Source organism: Cygnus atratus, chromosome 9 (genome assembly GCF_013377495.2).
Source record: "Cygnus atratus isolate AKBS03 ecotype Queensland, Australia chromosome 9, CAtr_DNAZoo_HiC_assembly, whole genome shotgun sequence".
NCBI classification, from domain to species: Eukaryota; Metazoa; Chordata; class Aves; order Anseriformes; family Anatidae; genus Cygnus; species Cygnus atratus.
The window spans coordinates 17,483,904-17,491,925 of record NC_066370.1 but is presented as its reverse complement, the minus strand read 5'-3'; positions in this window follow the sequence as shown (position 1 = coordinate 17,491,925).

Sequence of the window (8,022 nt, the reverse complement as noted above, 5' to 3'; positions counted from 1 at the left end):
CTGCTCCAGAGGGATTGGAGGCTGTAAATCCAACACTGAACTTTGCCGTATTGTTACACTGAGCAGGGATAAGTGAGAACAGTGGATCTTGAGACTTTTGTTTTTTCGCCTTGATCTCTAAGCTGTGGTGTGCTTCTTGCTGAAGAAAGCCGGTTTTGTCTGAAGAGGCTGTTGTATGGGACTGCTACACCAGCAAATGCCTTCGCTGTGTTTTTGGGCCAGTTAAGGAAGTGAGCCCAGGGGAAAGCTGTTCTCAGTGCTCAACGTCATCTGTTGCACAGATTCACTTTGACTCGGTGTCAGTCCCTAGCCCTGACTTCTGACAGAAGAAGACCACGTTGACTTCCCTGTCTTGCAGATTAATTCAGGCTTGTGCAAAGCCAGGTGCAAATCCCTCCTAGGTTATCAGAGGGAGCAGGGAGAAATGAGGGAGTGTCGAGATCAGTCAGGCCAGGAGGTGGAAGCTTGTGCATGCTGAGTTGTGCTGGAGAAGGAGGTTCTGCAGTATCCTAGTGTGTTCCCACTTCCACATGTTGGCAGCTGGCAAGGACTGGCTTGGTTTAGCAAGATAAGGAAGGCCTTTAGTTCTTGGTTAGATAACTTAATCAGGGAATTTACTGAATCAAAAAAAAAAAAAAAAAGACCCAGACTGGCCAAGGATAGATTTGCCCATTGTATTGTGCAGAGGTCCCCACAGCACATGGTTTCTATGTTTCTCCAAAGCGTTGCCTATACAAACAGCAGCTCCTTCTTGGGGTGAGTGACTGGGAGCAGTGGAGGGTGACTTCAATGAAAACTGAAGCTTGGGATGTAGTTTCTCGTGTGCTAGGCTACAGCATTTAGGCTAGTGCTGCCGTTCTCATCTTCTCTCCATACAGCTATCACATGAATGGCACAAATGCTCGTGCTGCAGTGTGGTGAGACCAGCTCAACTGATCTGGGTTAAAACTAACTCAGCCAAAAGGCCCAGAGGACAGAGGACGTCTTACCCCAATGAAACTTTTCACTGAATGTTTATACCAGATGAGCAAAGAGGGAGGATGGGTTGGCCAGGAAGAGGGACGAAAGCAGTGCCAGCTTTGGATGCATGCAAGTGGAGCTATGTCCTCAAGCAAGACTCCCTGCAAAAGGGAACTGCAGAAACGAGTTGTCTTTATATTCAGAACTTAAAATGTTGGTAAGGAAGTTTGAAAGATGTGTAGTGCCAGTGTACTGGCCTGGGAGTGGCAGTGCCTCCCATGAAGCCCCTTAGTTTTCATGAAAGATGCTGTGTTCATGGACATTTTCCATTGCATGGGAATACGTTGGAGGACTGGACCACATAGAGTCCTCTCCTGACACTTGGTGCCCACAACTAGCTGGTAGGAATCTGTCTTCTCAATGTGAGAGTCTTTAATCCTGATCCCTTTATCAGTGGCAGCAATAAAAGGAAGGTATTCCTGTGAACTTTGTGTTTAGCAGGAATACGGATGCTTTGAAACAAGTGCATATGTGCACCAGACCGTGTGAGGGGAGGGGGGCTTGCATTTGAATCTGCTGCCTTGTGAATCGGGGAACAGGGTGGGGAAAGACACATGTTGGAAAGTACTTCTTATGTGCTTCCTTGTCATCTAGAGGTTTGCCGACAAGTGTTCCAGTTGGTTATGGGGCAGTACAGAGAAGTTGAACTCGAGTCTCCAACTGTGAATACACCAGTGAGAGGCCTCTGAAAAAAGGAGGGGAAATTGAAAACAGAGCTAATGTAAGCAAAATATGTTGGTGTAGGGTGGAAATTAATCACAGGCCGTCAGAATCTCAGACTCTGTAATGGTGTATCTTGTGAAACTGGACTAATTAACTCCTCCTTGAGAATGTCTTTGATGCCTTAAAGGAGATGGACTCCATAATCTGCAGTCATTTTACCATTTCTTAAAACATTCAGAACTATGTAGAGTGTTTTTATTATGAGAGGCATATTTGTGTGGATGTAGTTATGGCTGTTAGCTATTCCATTAATGTGATATTGAGAATTTCATAAATCACTCTGAACTGGTTTGGCTAATGCTTAAATTTCATGACTTGTTCGGAAGAGATTGTCTCGCTGTGCTGAATTATACAAATAGTCCCAGAACTGGTGAAGGCTCCATCTCATGCATGACAAATGCAAGCTACCTGAGTTGTAATAAACCTTAAACACAATTGGAAATAAATTATTAGTTTCCATTTTGTTTGCTTTAATCTATAGCTTAGAATGACTGTGCAGCTGATATAAATCAAACAAAAATTGAAAATGTGGCCTTGATTCTGCAGGGCAGAGAAATACCTATTGCTAGGCCTTTAGATATTGCAGAATGGAGGATGGACCTTTGTGCTGTTTAATGTGCTGTTGCTCCATTCTTACCTGGCCCTTTTGAGTGTGAAGGTGATATCTCGAACGTTTCACTTGCACTGATAGCTGAGCCAGACAGGCTTGTGAAGTGTTGATGCCTTGGGTTGCATCTCTGGCATAATGTTCAACCTATCTTTATTTCCTCAGAGGTTTGATTGGCATTATCTCCTGTAGCATTTATTCAAGTTAATGTGAAAATTTAAACCTTGGGAAGTGACGTAGACTGAACTCCATCGAGCAACATCTGTGTTTTGTGGGTGTGTTCTCGCATCAAATGAAGCCCATGTTCCTGTGAAGTAATAAAATTGAGTTTTACCATAAACCCTATTTTCTTTCAGCAGTTTGGTTTCATTTTAATTTTAAAAGCAACTGATGTGATGGTTGAGGGAATGTTTGTAGCAGCTTGTTTTGGGATCTCTGTTGTATTAGGAGAAGCCTCTCCAGTTTATTAGTTCAATAACTCTGAACTGTACGCTAATGATGCTCTCTGCTCCGTAGCATCGCAGTGATGTAGCTTACTGTGGTTTGAGCCGTGACAGCGTACAAGATTGGAGATGTCACATACTGCATAAATAAGGGTGGAAGTCTTGCATTAGACACTTTCTACTAAGGTGGCATTTAAAAAAACACAGATCTGTCAACAGAACAGGTAGGACTTAAATTGCTTTTCTAGATCAAACTAAATTAACGCCCTTCTGGTATTGCTTGTTGATTTAGCTATGTAACTACGGAGTTAAATCTTGTCTTCGCTGAATTTTACAAAGCCATACAGCTTGTGAATTTGTGATAATGGGGGGAATGAAGGCTTAGTGAATGACTCTTTAAGCTATTAATCATGAGACTGGCAACATCATTGTCTTTATTACGTTCATAATTTTAAAATCCTATCATGGAGGAGGAAACATGGATGCTTGTTAAATATATTCTTTCATTGGAAAGTGCTAAGAAATCAGATCATTAAAGTACAAAATCATAAGAGACACTAGAGCCTTGCCAGGAACAATAATTACTATTTATATGTAATAGGCATTGGGAGGGAAAGAGATGAGTCTGGTTTGCTTGTGCCTGAACTTAATGGATTTTATGAGTAACCAACTAGAAGAATTTGGGGATTGAATTTACTTTTCAGAGCGTGTAATATTACAAACTGCGGAGCTAAAAGCTGTTGTAAACTGAGTGAAATATCTTGAGAAATAAACTGACTTGTTTGCTCTGAACACATGTAAGCAGGACATGTGCGAAGCAGCTCCTACCCCTGCCTGAAACTCTGGCAAGTTGTTTTTTTTTTTCTTAATTTCTGTGTTTGCCTTCAGCTTTGCTGGTATCTCATCTCCCCTGACATGGGACTTCCTTGCAGTTGCAGACCTTACCTAATGCTTGGGTTACCTGAGCCTCCTTACAGGCAACTTGGGGAAGTGGCTGGGAGGAGAAGGGATCGAGAATCTGTCTGCGCTGTGTTGCGTTAAATGTGTCAGGGGCTGAAAGGCAGGGGAGAAACTAAGCTTTAAATAAGATGTATTTAACTGGATAATGTAGGTCAGGTCATGTTTATGGTACATGAGCTTGATACAGACAAGGAGCTGCCTTGTTTATGGAAACCTTTGGGATTAGTGAGAGAGAAACGTGGGGAAGAGATGCCTTCTGCAGGGACAGTTACTTTGCTGTGCGCATAGGAGGGTATGTCTTGCTTCTAGCCCATGCATTTTAGATCAACTTAATGCAGGCAGCAACTGCAGCTAAAGAAGAAACTCCGTCTGCAGCATTCAGCTGAGCATCACGTTTGTTTAGGACTGTTACGGCTTGACAATTTATCTTCAGCTTTTCTGACAGCTCCAGCCTATTGAAAGGCAGAGAGGCGTGCTCCTGCTCCGCTGCAAGCAGCAGGGCTGCCTGAAGGCTCTTACAGATGAGGCTGATTCCAGCTCACCTTTCAGTTGCTGGCTTCTTTGGGCTTTCTGTTTTGTTTGTTTTAAAACAAAGGAGTCTGAGGTACAGAGAAGTTTTTGTGTGTACCTTCAATAAGTATGTTCTTTTCTCTTTCAGGAGCCATGTCTTTGTAGATCTGCTTTCAGTGCTGTGTACTGAAATGCTTCTGTTTCTCACACAATCAGTATAAGGAGGCAACCTTTAAGTGCTGCTATTAAAGGGCAGAGAACAGACTTCAGGGCTTGATTTTTGGCAGAGTTTGTGGTTTTGTCCTCTGCTGGATCACAGTTCAGATGAACTTTTTTTTTTTCCTTTAGAACCTAAATATAGCTTAAAAACGCCTAAAAGCTTTAGGCTAATGAAAAGCAATGCCTTAAATTTATGGCCACCTAGCATTCTTTTAGACACTTGCTTGTCTTTATAAGGGACTGGGGGTGTAATTTGAGCGGATCGGTGCTCTTTAGAAACCAGGGAGCATACATGTTCAGTTCCCCCAAATCACTGCTTGAGTATTTTACCAGAATATATGTTAAGAAACTGAGCACTTGGGTGCCAGCAAAGTTCCTGGCAGGGCTGTTGGCCTTTCCTGTGGCTCTGCAGGGTACCTGGGCGTAGCGTGAGTCCCGTGGCTCCTCCTGGGGTACTTTTTGACCACCAGATGTCACGCAAGCACCGTCACAGCAGCGTGCACTCTGCGCGCTGGCTCCCTGCGAACGGCTTGACCGAGGCACGGTGCCTTCTGGTTGCGTGTCGCCTGCCACGTTGGTCGTTGTGTTCTTGCACGTTTCTCAGCAAAATCTGCACCACACTTGCAAAAAGAATGTGTACGTTAAAGCAAACACCGCCCTTCCTTCCACCCTCCATCAAATCCACTGAAAATCCCTCTGTATCAAACATGTAAGTGTTTGGCTCCGGCATGATTACTCCGGAGTCCCATCAATTTTACAAATTGACCGAAACATTTTTTGGTAGAGAAGTCTTGCATACCAGAAGTCTTTAGTCTGATCAAACTGCTGCCTTACTATAGATCATGACTGTTATTTTTATAGCTCTGTATTACCATGGCAAATGCTGGTGGTAGTGGGGGAGAAACCACATCAGTAGCTACTTCAGTCTGATTTGTGGTCATAGGCTCATAACTTGACATGGTTTTGCAAATAACTAAACAGAACCAGGAATTCGTTTAGGGGGAAAAAAAAAAAGTCCCCAAAAACTGCTGCATCAAATATCTTGTGTGGAGAGTCTGACTTGCTCTCAGTTTGGATCTTTTAATGGAAAACGGTTCAGAGCAATGGGAACCGGTTGCCCTCTGCTAGGCAGTTGGGCTGTGCTGTGGCTGTCAGCCACTGCCGAGTGCTGTGACAGCCTCTGGGCCATGAATTTTTTGGAATTTTGATTTAATTGCTGGTGTCTGCTCGGGCTTTAGCCTAAATTTAGTAGCATTCAGGGCTGCTTTTTCTGTGCAATACCTTTATAAATTCCTGTATAATCTGATCTCTAATTTTAAAGCCATCTGTCATTTTTGAGCTGTATATTTTCTGGCTTTAAAAGGCCTCATTGAAGGAAAATTTAAATTCAAGGCCTACTGAAAACGCGTTTTTCTTTAAATTATTCATCGGTTAAAATGTCTTTGAACTTCTGTTTGTGTAGCTGCCGGGCGTAGGGGTGCAGATGGTGGGGTGGGGTAGGATGCCTGGGTTAATACTGGCACCAGTGCCAGATGCCCATGCTGCTGGGCCTTGGTGCTGAGCCCAGGGGCACCAGTGAGAGCTTGCTGCCTCAGCACCCACCCGGTCACCAGCCCTTTGGGGATGTCCCCTGTCTGTCACATGCCGTCCTGCTCCTCTTCACTAGGTGGCATTGCCTCCTAGTCTACAAGTTTCTAAATACTTCATTAATTATGCTAATCCACGCAGTGGACAGAAAGTGAACTGCACTGCGATGGCTTTGCCCTTGTATCCTTTTTCCATCTACTTCACTGATGGGATTTCTCAGCGTCCTTGTCCCATTTGTGGCAGATCTGGGTCTGGGGAAGGCTTTGGCTTGGAGAATTTCAAGGAGCGCGTTGGGAAAATGCTGCACCTCCTGACCTTGCTGCTGATAGCCAGCTCTGCTCCGCGGTCCCTAATGCGTAAGTCAATGCCCTTCTCGAGTTACTGATCTGCTCCAGGTTTATCATCTTCACTAAAAAATGTTAATGTACTTGCTGTGTGGGGTAGCTGGAAGAGGCTTGCCTGTCCTCAAGCAGGAGCTAAGCGCGTTGACGTGAGGATCCTTTCCGGCATCTGACGAACCGCCGAGGCAGTAGGAGATGCAAGGCGGATGCAAGGCGGTTTTGATGGAAATTTGTTCGTTTGTTCCCAAGGTAGCCCTGTCATCTTGCATTCTTCAGCCCTTCCCTGCCTCTTTCCCTCCCTCCTCCTCCTCTTAGCCTTAATGATCAGACCTGTCAATTAAGGGCTGAAGCACGGTGAATTTAAGATGCCTGTCTGCTGCCAGTGAGAATTAATTGGAGCCTTCGGTAGGCATTAAAGAGGAATTTTGGCTTCAGGGGCCTGTTGAAGTATCAGGACTGCGTGGTTTGCCCATAGGACAGCAAGGTCTCTGTGAGGTGTAGGTGCCAGGTCCCGTCATGTGCGAAGCTGCAGGAACCTGCCAGGCTGCCAAGTGCCAAACCTGCTGGAGGCAACGGATAGCAGGGTGTGCTCCCCTCGAGGAGGGTGGTAGTGCTGCTTCCCAACGGCTGTGTGTAAGTACCTCCAGGCCCTAAATTCCAGAGGGCTTCTCAGCTTGCGATATTGGTGCTGTCTTCCCTTGGCAAACTGTGGAAGTGTAACATCTGAGTTTGGAGCTCCTGATGCAGCTCAGTCCTGAGCTCGGCCGAAAGTTGTGTGTCGCCTGGTGCTGGGGTGTCAGTAGAACCATGCCGAGCTCACACATAGCCCTGCTTTGCTCTGATGAAAAGACAAGGCAAAGTAGTTTTTGAACATGACTTTTCATGAACGAGCAAGATAAAAATAAATGTAAATTAAAGATCCTGTTTCTCATGTGCATTTTATTAAAAACTACAGAGTTGTTCATTCTTGCTGTGTAGTATAATTGCTAAAATATGATTTGTAACCAAATATAGCTGCTTGCATTAAATATGGCACTACTTCATACTAGGGAGGATGATATGGTAAAGGAATGCTCATTTAAACAATTACATAGCTCGATTTTTGTATTCAAAACCTTAGCTTTTTCACTTTCAAAAAGTGAATGTTACATTTAGATGGTTTTTAAGCTGAATTTTATTGAACTGCACTCGGATGAAGATGGGCATACAATTAAAATATACAAAATACTTCTAAAACTAGTTAAATACAGAAACGAAGCTTGTCAAACCATGTTTTGCATTTCTAAGTGATTGACTATACAGCAATGAACATGACAGATTCTGCTCACAACAGGACACATTTCATCAGGTATCTGGGGACTCCGTAGCTGTGAAGAGGATTTCCAAAAATCACTTACGTGAGAGACCAGAGGTCTGTGTTTACTGGTTGGGTGCCTTCAGCTTTTTGAAATGGTTTGTGTGGCTTTTCTTTTCTTCCAAGAATCTAGAAATCGTAGCTCTCATCCTTCCCCAGAGACTTGCATTTCCTGGGAGAGCAAGGGCAGGAAGACTCCCTGGTTCCCCAGTGCTGGGCTGGGCTGGGTGAAAATCCCCTTGCCTTGCACTTACTGGC